General features: G+C 35.5%; 1 non-coding gene across 1 annotated transcript; it reads left to right on the forward strand.

The window, feature by feature from the left end:
- The first annotated feature begins 1,277 nt into the window (after positions 1-1,277).
- LOC141682015 (small nucleolar RNA R71) lies at positions 1,278-1,384 on the forward strand. Its single transcript, XR_012559425.1, has one exon. It is a non-coding gene; the product is annotated as a small nucleolar RNA R71 (small nucleolar RNA).
- The last annotated feature ends 11,408 nt before the right edge of the window (positions 1,385-12,792 follow it).

The following is a 12,792-nucleotide window of genomic DNA, read 5'->3' on the forward strand; positions in this document are numbered from 1 at the left end:
ATCAGGCAACTTTTTGAAGATTGATAATGGCATCAGATTGATGCTAGCTCCCAAGTCACATAAGCATCTATCAAAAGATACTTTTCCAATAGTACACGGAATAATGAAACTTCCTGGGTCTTTCAGCTTCGGAGGCAACTTTTGTTGCAGCACAGCACTGCATTCCTCCGTGAGAGCGACAGTCTCCAAATCATCTAGCTTCACTTTCCGAGAGAGAATACCCTTCATAAACATTGCATAATTAGGCATCTGCTCAAGAGCTTCTACAAAAGGTATGTTGATATGAACTTTCTTGAACACCTCAAGAAACTTCTCAAATTGCTTGTCAAGCTTTTTCTTCTGCAGCCTCTTGGGAAAAGGCGGTGGAGGATATATCTGCTTCTCCCCTGTATTACCCTCAGGAGGAGTGTGCTCAACAGTAGTCTTCCTTGGTTCCACTTCTTTATCCTGCTGCTCTACTTCTTTCTCAGCTTCAGCTTCTTCAGTCAACGCTTAAGTTTGTTAGGGGTTCGCAACCTTTCCAGACCTTAAAGTTATTGCCTTTACCTGCTCCTTAGCTTCCCTCTTTCCTGGCACTTCAGTGTCACTGGGCAGTGTACCTGGCTGATGACTTATCAAGGTATTGGAAATTTGTCCAATTTGATTTACAAGGTCTTGATAGAAACGACTTGACTCTTGCACATAAGCTTCAACTCCTCTAATTCAGATTTTTCATTGGCTTGTTACAGCTGGAGTTGTTGCTTTGGTACATATTGCGGTTACTGAAAACCAGGGGGATTGTACTGCTTAGCTGAATACTGCTGATAGGGCTGTTGAACCGCATTTTGAGCATTGCTCCAACTGAAATTAGGATGATTGCGGTTGTTAGGATGATAGGTGGCTGGCACTGGTTGCTGCGATCGCTGGAAGTTGCTCACATATTGAGTTGATTCATTAGAAATTGCACATTGATCAGTCTCATGGGCACCAACACATAGCTCACAGACACTAGTAATTTGATTAACTCCATAATTAGCAAAAGTGTCCACCTTCATCATCAAAGCCTTAAGTTGGGCAGTGATAGCAGTTGTTGCATCCAACTCTAGAATTCCTGCTACCTTTCCCTGAGCAAGTCTCAGTGCAGGATTCTGGTACTCATTAGCAGCCATCAGTTCAATGAGTTGATAAGCTTCATCATAGCTTTTAGCCCATAAGGCTCCTCCTGATGCTACATCAAGCATGGTCTAGAAGTAGAACCCAATCCATTGTAGAAATAGTTGATTATCATCCAATCAGGCATGCCTTGGTGTGGGCACTTCCTTAACATCTCCTTATATCGATCCCAAGCCTCACACAGAGATTCTCCAGTTTGCTGAGCAAACTGAGTAAGAGCATTCCTGATTACAGCAGTCTTCGCCTTAGGGAAGAATTTAGTGAGAAACTTTTACGCAAAATCCTCCCAAGTATTGATAGACCCTGATGGTAAGAGTGTAACCAACACTTCACTTTGTACCTCAAAGAGAATGGGAATAGTCACAGCTTAATGGCATTTTCAGACACATCATTGAACTTGAAAGTATCACAGATCTCGATGAAATCCCTGATGTGCATATTTGGGTCTTCAGTAGGATTACCCCCAAACTGAACTGAGTTCTGTATCATCTAAATTGTGCTTGACTTGATCTCAAACGTGTTAGCCCTGATGGCTGGTCTGATGATGCTTGACTGAATGTCATTAATCTTAGGCTGAGAATAGTCCATCAAAGCCTTAGGATTTTCCACTTGATCACCCATCTCTACTAATGTTGGTTCTTTAACTTTCTCTTCTTCTTCGACCTTCTTTTCTTCCTCAAAAACATCTCTACGCACTACCACAAGTTCTTCATCGGCTTTATCCAGAGTTCTCTTACGAGTACGCGAACGCGTATGCATACTCCCTCGCTAGAGTACCTGAAATAAGACAAGGAAACATATAAGTAACAATGTCCGAGTCAATGAACTCTAACGACCACTGATGGAAAATACATTAACTAATAAATTAACACTACAGTCCCTGGCAGCGGCGCCAAAAACTTGTTAGTCGCTAAACACGCGCTAATAATACACGCAAGTATACGAGTTCGCAAGTAGTATATAATTTTTTCTAGTTCGTTCCCAGAGAGACTGTATTGGTTAACTAATTAATTCACGCACTTAAGCAACAATGTATGGCTGTTATTCAATGCTAAGACGATAACAATTTGAGGTTGTTTATAACTAAGAATTACACAAACAATTATAACTACGAGAATAAGATTGATTGAAATAATATATATGACAAACATGGGATTCTAACTTCATTAAATACTTCATTCAATAGCCTTATTATGACGGACCCACAATACTAACTAGCAAAAATATGCATAATATAGATTAAACAGTAAGAACTATAAAAGATAGAATATTAGAGCTACAACCCTTAACCACAATCCCCGAATCCACAGGAATGAGTTTCAACAATATCTAACATCTTAATTATTACAGACCAAAAATATCTAAAGCCAAAATACTACACAAGTTTTAAACCCAAGGTTTACAACCCTTAGGGAACTACTAGTTCCCTACCTGCTCCAACATCTGACGGTAGGCATACCTCGAGTCCCCAGAAGTCTTACGCGTGGTTTGCTTGAGACGAACAATCTTCGGGTTTCACTGTAGGGATAACATCAATAACAATATTACTGAGCAAAACGCTCAACAAGTGAATAATATGGTACAACAGTTCATCATATGCTCAATAAAACAATAACCGAAGGTAAAACAACAATATGAAATTTCAAGTAAAAGTTCAAGATTTTAATAAGTGAATGGAATTGAAATCACACAGTGCTATGAGTAATGAGGGGTGATCAACCCACATCAAACTCTGAACCACATAACAAGTGATTCATAACTATTGAGGATGCTCAACACACATTGGCCATATAAAACCATCAGGCTCCCCGCTACTGAGGTTTTAAAACTATAACAGTGACTAGCGCCTCAGTCTTATCATATCATTCAATTCCTTTTTAATAACTCATTTCAATTTAAAAGGGTTCTTGATCAAGGATAATATAACAAGGGTTGGTATTGATAAAGTTCAAATGAGAGGATGATATTAATGTTTGGGTTTCCAAAGGAAATGAATCTAATGTATGAGGGTTTTAGGTTTCGTTGGATATATTAACGAACTATTTGTAGGGTATTCACAGGGATACGGGGTAATATATAATGAAAAGGGATCAATTCAGGTATGAAAGCGATTAACTAAGTTCAAGATCCAATCATTGAGTGATGTCAGGGACTAATCAATATTATTAAACGATAGTCATACATTCACAGGGTGTTCAATCACAAGAAATAGAATTATAAAGATAAGTTGAGAGTTCACTTGCCTGAACTACACTTACTGAGTACTTGAATGGAATCGTCTATGGGCTCCTTTAGTGGCCTCCTACTTGAACCTATAATAAATAGTATCCTCGTCACAACTCTTGCTAACTACCCTTTCGCGTACACTATATATACACATACACACATATATATATTTATATACACTTAACACACTTAATTTCAAGTAATATATGCTTCACATAATCCACATAACACATAGCAAGAAATGGCATGACAATAGTACACTTAGATCCTAATCACTCAAACAATTATCCGTTTAACAAATAATTAACAAGAATATTAATCTTAATCCTCCTCTACAGACCTCAACATAACCTAAATTCAGTAAGGCACACTTGTGCCTCATCTCACAAGACTCACAAATGTAATGCACCCTACTTAGCTTACCCGAATGCACACCTTGGCACCAATTGTGTGCCTTGGCAAAATATGAATTTCTACCTTGGGCCTTTGCTATATTCTGACTCCTATGACTTCTTATGACCTTAAGATAACTTTAGAAATTGGTTTGACATCAAGGCCTCACTTAAAAGACACACAAATGAAATGCACTCTTCTAATGTTCCCAAAGGCAACCCTAATAATGACTTTCGGGTGTTTCGGTAAACATAAGGTATCTCCACCTTGGTCCTTCACTCCAAACCAATTCTCAAAGGTTATTAGGACTCTAAAATGACTCTCAAAGTTGGAATGACTCAAAAGCCTTACTCGGGCCTCCTTAGGCCTCAAGTGGAAGTTGGCACAAAACTGCCTTCCCTGATTTCCAAACTGCCTTGTTTTTACCAACTTAAAACTCATTTATCTAGTTCAATTATTGGTTTTAATGACTTGTTAATCTTTCTAAGACTTCATTATATCTATTTAGACCATGTCCCCATGAAGGCCTAACCTATGACATGATGATAATCAACCAAAAGTCAAGCTTACTCAAATTTGCCCTGTTCTGAGTTGCTCTCGGATTTGTGTGTGTGTGCCTAACCAAATGCAAGTTTTTATGCAATATAAAGCTACTGGACTTAAGTATAAACCAAGTACCAACTCCCTTGAACTCAGGCCTACCAAGGCCTTGCTAAAACTCACCTAAAATGACCCGAACTTCTAGTACAAAAATCTGTCTAACTATAACCAATACAACTCCTTCCACCTTAACTCCCTTCATTACACCAAACCAAACAACAACAAATCAAGGCAAGTCCTAACATACACTAATACCTACTGACTAACAATATATAAGGTTCATTTACAATTTTAATTAGCATGCAATCAATTATAAGGACAAGCAAAGTAACACCTAACAAGACAAGCCATCATTTAGCATTTTAAAGCAAAAATTCGAAGTACACATGCATGATAACATCATGACACCTACTGACTTTAAGCTCCTATCAATATATACATTCTAAACTAGCATTTTATCAAAGGAAACATGGCATGCAACTCAAAAAAATCAAGTATCAAGAGGTTAAAAGATCAATAATAATAGCAATATCATGTCCTCGAGTTTTAAGCAAAAATCCGAACTATATATTCAAAATAATCACATGATATCTACTGAATATAATCACTTATCATTATGGGGTACTTTATCTAGCATTTTATAACCAAAACTACAACATGCAATCTCTTACAAGTCAAGTATCAAGGCACAAAATTAACAAGTATAGTCTCTACTTTGAAAATCACTTTTGAGTCGACATGCAAGTATTATATCCAACCTGCAAGTACTAAAATCAATATGCAAGTACTAAACTTAAGATATCTTGAAGGGAAAATGGTATGCAAAGGTTTAGACTTAACAAACAATATTTATAAAGAGCAAAACTTCAAAAATCAACGTGCATGGTACTTTTTCATAAAAACTTTTTAAAATCAAGACTCTACATCCGGCTCTTAAGAAATCATTTCCAAATGATTATGAACAATGAGTATGACTTGGTAAAATAGAAGTGTAACACCTCCCCGAGATCATATCTTGTTCATTCTATAAGCCACCATGGTTGCAACCTTAAGTTCATAGAAACCAAGGTCTCAACCTCGGCTTCTTCAACATGCAAGAATAAAACTCACCTCAAAATGATGCTTCTCCACTAAATGATGAAGTTCTTGGCTTAACTAATTTGAAGAGTGCAAGAAGATGAAGAAAAAGAAAAAAATGGCAAGAATGGGGGTGGGGATGGCTTGGGTCGAGAGGGAGAGAGGAGAGGAGATGGAGTTTGTGTGGGTGGGTGTGATGAAAATGAGGCACTCACTTGTCTTTTGTCACTTTAATTTGACTAGAAAGGTATTGGAATGGGGAATGTACAATAATATCCTTCTTGCTAGTAGTGACAAAAATGCATGCAAGGTTAAAAAGGTAATCTTGCAAGTTAGTGGGGTTGGAATAGACAATACTAGCCTTGGACTCTCTTATAAGCTAAAATGCATGCAAGGGTATACTAGTAATTCAATAATTAATACAAGTATGATTAAAAAGAATAAATTTTAGTAAATAAAATATAGCTTCATAAATCACAAAATTAATACCATAAATACTATGAAATTTTAGAAGTTTTATAAAAGTGTTTTCAAAAATTTTGAACCAGAATATATTTTAAAAGAATTTTTCTAAGGTCTTTACTCTATTAAACAAACCATAATAAATATTTTAAGCCACATAAAAATGCAAATAATTTGATTCTAAGCCGAATAATAATCTATCGCTTAATCGCAAGAACAACTCAAATATTATTTTCTTACGAAATGAAATTAGGTTGCGTTCATTTAATTATACGCTTAGTAAATAATCTAACAATATTCACAATGCCATACAACGAAGAATATATACAAACACATTGAATTCACATAATTTATGGCATTTAATACACAAAAATTATATATAGCATAAAACATAATATCATATTACAATTATATCAAATATTTACAGGAGTTACAATCTTCCCCTTTTAAGGATTCTGTCCCCAAAATCTAAGCAAACAGATGAGGATACTTATCTAACATATCACTTTCTAATTCCCATGTTGACTCTTCAACTTTGGTATTCCTCCACAAAACTTTAACTAAAGGAACTATCTTATTCCTTAACACTTTATCCTTTCTATCTAGAATGCTAAGAGGTTGCTCGACATAAGACAAATCTGGCTCAATCTCCACTGGTTCATTCTCTATGATACATTTGGTGTCGGGGTTGAACTTCTTAAGCAATGATATGTGAAAAACATTGTGAATGTGTTGCATTTGAGGCGGTAAGGCCAACTCGTATGCCACTTTTCCAACTTTACCCAAAATCTCAAAAGGTCCAACAAATCTTGGACTCAACTTTCCTTTATTTCTAAATCTAGCTATCCCTTTCCAGGGCAGCACTTTCAACATAACGGTTTCTCCTATTTCATATTTTACGTCCTTTCAGCGCGGATCAACGTACTTTCGCTGTCTATCCTGAGCTACGATCAATCGATTTCGAATCAAATCTACCGCTTCTTTCGTTTATTGAATCAGTTTGGGGCCAATTACCTTTCGCTCTCCGACTTCATCCCAATATATGGGTGATCTACACTTCCTTCCATAAAAAGCTTCGTACGGGGGCATTCCAATACTTGCATGAAAGCTATTATTATACGAAAATTGTACCAAAGGAAAATGTTCATCCCAATTTCCTTTGAAGTCCAAAGCACAAGATCTCAGCATATCTTCTATTGTCTGAATCGTGCGCTCACTTTGTCCATCCTTCTGTGGGTGATAGGCAGTGTTCATCTTGAGTCGAGTTCCCAAATGTTCTTAGAATTGCTTCCAAAATCTAGAGTTGAAATGAGGGTCTCTATCCGACACGATAGATATTGGAACTCTATGGCGAGTAACAATTTCCTTAAGATACATATGGATCAGCTTGTCCATTGAGAATCTCTCATTAATCGGTAGAAAATGAGCCGACTTAGTCAATCGATCAATTATTACCCAAATAGCGTCGTGATTAGATTTTGTCCTTGGTAATCCAACTATAAAGTCCATTGTAATGTGCTCCCACTTCCATTCAGGTATTTCTAATGGCTGGATTAGTCCACTCGATTTCTGATGTTCGTCTTTTACCCTTTGACAAGTGCAACATCTACTAATCCATTGAGCAATCTCCTTCTTCATATCCGGCCACCAAAAGTTCTGTTTCAAATCTTGGTACATTTTTGTGCTTCCCGGGTGAATAGAAAATTCTGAGTTATGAGCATCCTTCAAAATCTCTTTCTTCAATTCTTTCACATTCGGTATCCAAATTCTTGATGAGAATCTTATAATTCATTGGTTGTATTTTTGAGTGCAAATCTCTTCTCCGGTAAACTCATTCATCTTTTGATTCATCACTTCTTAATCTTTCCTAATAATTCTGGTTGAAAGGTCAGCGTACAAATCATTTCTTTAGGTGCACTTGGAGCTCGAATCTCAATTTCCATCTTCTCAAATTCCTTTGATAACTCTTGGGCCATAGTCAACATATTTAGTCTCTCCTTGCGACTTAAAGATTCTGCTACTACGTTCGCTTTCCCAGGATGATAATTGATTGTGCAATCGTAATCCTTAATCAACTCCAACCATCTTTGTTGCCTCATGTTTAATTCCTTCTGAGTGAAAATATACTTTAGACTCTTGTGATCCGTATATATCTCACATTTCTCTCCATATAGATAATGTCTCCACAGCTTCAAGGCAAATACAATTGCAGCCAGTTCCAAGTCGTGAATTGGGTACCTTTGTTCATGAGGCTTAAGTTGTCTTGACGCGTAGGCTATCACCTTCCCGTGTTGCATTAAAACACAACCCAATCCTTTCTGTGATGCATCACTGAATATCACAAAGTCTCCTTGATCATCTGGAAGGGATAATACTAGAGCGGTAACTAACTTCTGCTTCAATTCTTGAAAACTCCTTTCACATTTCTCCGTCCATTCAAACTTCTCATTCTTTCGGGTCAATTTTGTCAATGGTACTGCAATCTTTGAGAAATCTTTCACAAATCTTCGATAGTATCCAGCCAATCCCATGAAACTTCTAACTTCAGTCGGGGTTTTTGGCCTTCCCCAGTTCATTACAGCTTATATCTTCGCTGGATCAACTCGAATACCTTCACTTCCGATAATATGCCCTAAAAATTGAACTTCTCGCAACCAGAACTCACATTTCGAAAACTTTGCATATAACTTCTCCTTTCTTAAAGTCTCCAAATAAACACAATGACAAACTTATACAAATACTCCTTGAATACTCGATTTATCAAATCCATAAAGGCAGCTGGCGCATTTATCATTCCGAATGCCATAACTAGTAACTCGTAATGTCAAATTTTTGACATCGGTAAAAGACCTTTAATAGTAATATAATAACTTGAATTTTTGAGACCTTGTAAAATGTTTAATGAATAGTAATCCTAACGGACGGGAAGAAACTTTTTAGCCCACACTATGTTGTGCATGAGAAAATGAGATTCGACGTTGATATTATGATTATACGTAACAAACGAGTGTATGTAAACGCTATTAGTTTTCGAAGAAAACGAACTTTGAAAAATGACCATATTTACGACTCATCAAGGATTACGGGAATCGAAATATAATTACAAAATTAAAACCCTACGGATTTATATCCAAGTATGATAATTCAAAACATAAGGAATAAATACGAAATGAATTACGTCGCGAACCATTTACGAGGAGGTAATTCGAAAACGTTTAAGCGACCGAGCGAACACGTAAACGATTAAATAAACGTAACACACTAACTAACGATGGTAAGAAAGTAACCATGATTACTTTATCAAATAGTGAGCTAGAGATAGGATGATCAACCAAGGCTAATAGAATAGTAAGCTAAGGAAGCTAAGCAAGTGGCCTAGCTTGAAATCTACCACAAGCTAGCTAGATTTGTCTCCAAGATTGGAAACAAGAATAAAACAAGGATCCTAAAAGATATCAATCAATATATGATATCACAAGCTATCAAAACCTCATTTCCAAGAAGCAACCAACATACTTTCCTAGAAGTAACCAAGGAAGCAAGCATAAAAACACTTCTTCTCTCCCAAAGCCATTCCATTCGGCCCTTCATCTCCAAGCCAAGAAATCAAATTCAATTCTTCAAATTCTAGCCATGATAAATCCTCCCATTAATTCTCAAGCTTCCTAACAACCAAACTAAGTTAAGATAATTCTTTGATCTCTTTTTATCAAGGTTTGATGGGTGTAATAAAATCAAGAAAGTTGAGAATGAATAGTATGAATAGTAACTCTTCTTTGGTTTCTTGATTTCAATGGTGGTTTTAGGTTCCAAAAACCATACCGAGCACTCCCAAGATTCCACCATCCTCAAAAAAACATCTCAAGCTTTCAAGAAAGGTAAAAATATTTGACCCAACTTTATTTAAGATTCAAATTCAAGATCCTTTTAGTATGTAGTTATAAACATAATTTTGGTGGGAGTATTGTTGTAACCTTGATGTTTAGCTAAGTAGATTTAAGGTTGATTGTTGTTGCCTCAAGAACATGATGTTCTTGATAGGATTTAGTGTGTTGATGATGATATGTTGATTGTTGGTGGTAGTATAAAGATTTAGGGCGTAAACGAAACTCCAATCGTAAACGTAATCTCACTAAAACGAACAAAACGTAACTTTAAGTTTCTGCAGAAATTCCCGAGGATATAAACTGTAGTTTCTTGAAAAATAACACTTGATTCTGATAGAAAATGTTATAAGGATCGTTTAGGCACTTGAATCACTTGATTCCGATTTACGGATCAAAAGTTATGGCCGTTTTACTAAAAGTGGTTTCCGCGACAAAAACTGCAACAAATTACGAACTTTAAAAATATAAAGGATTGACTTTAAAATGTTCATAAATTATGAAAGTTTTAAAGAGAGTAATAAATAGAGTTTATTATCTTCCATAAAAATTTCAAGTAAAAATGTTGATTTTTCAATTTTATAAAATGTCGAAGCCGAGGTCGAGCGGAGTACAAATGTCAAAACAACCCCCTAGTAGGAAACTGTCACTTCGGGATTTTCACCCGTTACCAGAAAACTAATTTCAAAAAATGTGTTCTAAATTTTGTCTAGATCGCGTACGTGAAAATGGTGCGTCAATTGAGTTAACGGTTTGAGAGATATCAATATTTTAGTAAAAGCGGTTTGAGTAGTAAAACTCCATAGTTGACCAAACTTTTGAAATGCTTTTCACCTAATTAAATTCATTTTATCAAAATGAAACTTTTAGGATATATATTACAATCACTCAAGAATCTCCTCGAGGTAGTTTCGCATTAAAATATTAATTTTAAGATTTATTAAAAATGATAGAGTGCAAGCCGCGTAATAGTAATATTCGGTAAAGTCAATTCTAGAAGACCACTTTGACCGCCCGTTTCGACCAAGGAGTGATACTTATTTCGAGACGGTCAAATAATGAAAGTTATGAAGTATTAAGCTTATTAGGAGTATAAGTTGGTGATGAGAGTAGGAATACTGATTAAGATTATGATGTATGTTGATTAGAAAACCCGGAATGAGAGGAAGTCGGGGAAACGTGTCTTGGACTCCAGGCAAGTTTACAAACCCTACCTTTTTAGAACTGTTGTGTTGTGATTGCTTTTAAATACTGCAATATCTGCATGATAAATGTTTTACAGAGATTTATAATTTTTTATATATTGAATCATAGGGTTAGGTTCTATGGAGTCCCCTATTTCATTGGAGTCCTTGGAGTCCATATATGTTCTGCAAGTAAAATATAGCTTAAATTGTTGTAAAACGTATTATTTTTTGAATGATATTCTACAAATATCACAATTTTATTGAAAATCTTGCGGATTGAATAGATTTTACAAGTCGAATGTTGCAAAACATATTATTTTACAAAACATGCTTAGTTTGCAGAACATAAATGTTCATGTTACAGAACATACAAATTATACTTGCAAATATATGATATTTGCACGATTTTATTGAAGTAATGATATTTGTGAAACATGTTTTGCAAGATAACACGTTTTAGAAGATATTTTATTTGCAGAATATAGATGGACTCCGAGGACTCCAATTAAAAGGTGGACTCAATAGAACTTTACTCTTGAATCATAAGATATGATGATTTTGGTATAATAAAAGTACCGGATTTGAAACGATATATATTTAGACCGAGGATTGGTCGGTGTAAGTTTATAAAAACCCAGAAGTATTCCGGAGTTGTTATATTCGAGAAATGTTAATGCTAGAGAATAGCGTAATATGTATATTATAGATCGAGAGTCGGTCATTATGTATATTATAGTAAAACCAGGGAATCATCTCGGTGATGTTTTGGACGATCAAAAGTCTGCACTTATTTTATTCCAAGGGACTCGATGTCTACTTGCGAAATATTAAATACCTCGAATTTTTATTGAAACGATTTCCAAAGATCGTATTCCCTCAACTAGATTTAATTACTCGAACAATGGATATTATTTCATTGTTCATTATTATAGAAGAAGTATTCTCCAACGATTATTTATTTCCAACCCGATTTATTATTAAATATTACTTTAAATTACTTAAACATAAATTAGTTGAGGAATATTATTTTCAAAATTCTTTTAAAGTATAATTATTCGAGGGTTAATTATTAACGATTAATATTTATTTATTTATTATCTATTAAATGATTTATTTATGATTTAAAAATTATAAAACCTGATTTAAAACACTTTCTGATTTTCGGAAAATCATTCGAATAATTTCAGATCGTCGAAGAATAGTATCTCGACTTATTTAAATATTTGAATATAGTTTCAAAAAAAAACTCCCCCCTTATTTAATTATCTGTTGACAATGGTCAACTCACATTCTTAGTACTTTCTCCGAAAACTTTCGGTAGTATATATATATATATATATATATGAAGAAAAGCTACACCTATCAACAAGCAAAACACTTGGGGGAACTTCGATGTGGTACGAATTTTCGAGATATGATAGGATCTCCTGAAGGACAAGGGAGGGGTAGGATCCAAGTACTTCGTGTATTGGATGGACTACTGGTACCGTAGGAGACGGTACAACATGTACCTAAGGACCTGCGAAGTGTGTGTATACCCAAAAATGGGACACGTAGCCCGAATACGGCAAGGGTGATAACCGGGATATGAAGGTGTCGTCCTTCTATTAGTAGAAAAGGTTACTTTATCGCAGTACAACTGATCATCGTATGCGGTGGCTCCAACGAATGTCCTATATTCTTCCAATTAGAATTGTGATGCAATACCGTAACCCAAGCCTAGGTGCTAGGTTTACCATTAAGGTATTCGCTGGATAATAATCCATTAAAGAATTGTTTTCATAAGAAGGTGTGTATCAGCAATAAAAACT

This window comes from Apium graveolens, chromosome 1 (genome assembly GCF_009905375.1).
Source record: "Apium graveolens cultivar Ventura chromosome 1, ASM990537v1, whole genome shotgun sequence".
Classification (NCBI taxonomy): Eukaryota; Viridiplantae; Streptophyta; class Magnoliopsida; order Apiales; family Apiaceae; genus Apium; species Apium graveolens.